The sequence below is a fragment of the Hevea brasiliensis genome, chromosome 10, assembly GCF_030052815.1.
Source record: "Hevea brasiliensis isolate MT/VB/25A 57/8 chromosome 10, ASM3005281v1, whole genome shotgun sequence".
Classification (NCBI taxonomy): Eukaryota; Viridiplantae; Streptophyta; class Magnoliopsida; order Malpighiales; family Euphorbiaceae; genus Hevea; species Hevea brasiliensis.
Genome location: NC_079502.1, coordinates 45,615,722 through 45,617,398, shown reverse-complemented (window position 1 = coordinate 45,617,398; position 1,677 = coordinate 45,615,722). Strand labels below are relative to the sequence as shown.

The 1,677-nt window shown below is 35.2% G+C and overlaps 1 non-coding gene across 1 annotated transcript; it reads right to left on the bottom strand.

The window, feature by feature from the left end:
* Positions 1-1,111: 1,111 nt before the first annotated feature.
* On the bottom strand, positions 1,112-1,218 carry LOC131169989 (small nucleolar RNA R71). Its single transcript, XR_009140933.1, has one exon. It is a non-coding gene; the product is annotated as a small nucleolar RNA R71 (small nucleolar RNA).
* Positions 1,219-1,677: the final 459 nt, after the last annotated feature.

The window sequence follows — 1,677 nt, the reverse complement described above, 5'->3', positions numbered from 1 at the left end:
ACAAGATTGGATAACCAATTAAAAAATCCCAAAATAGCTCGAATATGAAATCCCGAACTCCGGAATCGCCTTTTTATAATTGTTAATTTCCAATTGAATTTAATTACTTGCCATTTTAAATATTGCCATATTTGAATTTGCTTATTTTAATTTGACGCAAATTTAGTTAAATCATTGCATAATAGAATAGATTTTTAATTTTGCTCATATAGATTTCATACTCCAATACCCATCAATTTATTGTTTTAATTTCAAAATTAGTTCAATTTAGTCAACTTTTTATATCAAAAATTCAATCATTAACACAACTCCTCGTGGGAACGATATCTTTTTCTATACTACTTGTACGACCCGTGCACTTGTGGTTGGGCCACATCAAGTTTTTGGCGCCGTTGCCGGGGAGTTGTTTGTTTAAGATTGAATTCTTGATTATTTTAGTTGCTTATAGTTTTATTTTTGTTATCTTTTCATTTTGTGTTTGTTTGTGTTCTTTTTCAGGTACTTTTAATCTTTTATGAGAAGAGCTAGAAGCACAAGTGACACATCCTTATTGTTCAATCCTGAAATTGAGAAATTTTGTAAAGCCAACAAGAAAGAAACTAGAAAAAGAAAAGAAGCTTTGAGAGAAACTGAATTAGAAGCAGACATGGCTGATGAAAGAATTAGAATTGGTGGTAATGCTGGAAATGATCGAAATAATGAAAATGCAGCCCAAGGTGAAGAGATTATAAATGCTAATGTACCCAGGGGAAGTATGATGGATCATGCTTTTCCTCGCTTTGATGACTTGAGAGAGAGCATAGCAAGACCAAGAATTGACGCAAATAGTTACAAGATGGATTTTGGGGTTCTTCAAATGATTCAAAATTCTCAATTTGGGGGACATCCTTCTGAAAATCCACACACACATCTAAAGAAGTTTGCTATGATTTGTGACATGCAAAAACAACCTGGAGTGTCTGATGATGCAGCAAGATTGAAGCTATTCCCATTCTCTTTGAAAGATAGAGCATTGGATTGGCTTGATTCTTTACCTCACAACTCCATTACAAATTGGGAGCAACTCACTGATGCATTTCTGGCACAATATTTTCCACCTGGAAAAACTCAAGAATTGAGGAACCAAATGACAGCTTTTAGACCAAGAGAAGATGAAACTCTCTATGAGTCATGGATGAGATGGAAGGAATTAGAGAGAAAATGCCCACATCATGCCATTCCAAAATGGATGATAAACCAGAATTTTTACACAAATGTCACTCCTGCAATTAGAGGGATTATTGATGCTCAAACAGGAGGAGAATTTATTATGAAGCATGAAGATGAAGCTTATGAGCTATTGGAGAAAATTGCAAAGAATACTCATCTTTGGAGTAGTCCAAGAGGACCAGCTCCAACTCAAAGGAGGCAAGCTGCTGGAATGTATGATCTTGATCCATTCAACATGATTAATGCAAAATTTGATGCACTTACAAATGTTTTGGCTAAGAAGATGGAAGATTTAAGTATGTTCGTTAGTTCATCATCATCATCTGGAAGTTCACAACAAGTTGCTTATGCAGAGGGAACTACCAGCTGTGGAGTAGATTATGGAGAGCAAGCTGCATATGTTGGTAATTATGGAAACAAGCAAATGGGGAATCCTTACTCTCAAACTTATAATCCAACTTGGAGGAA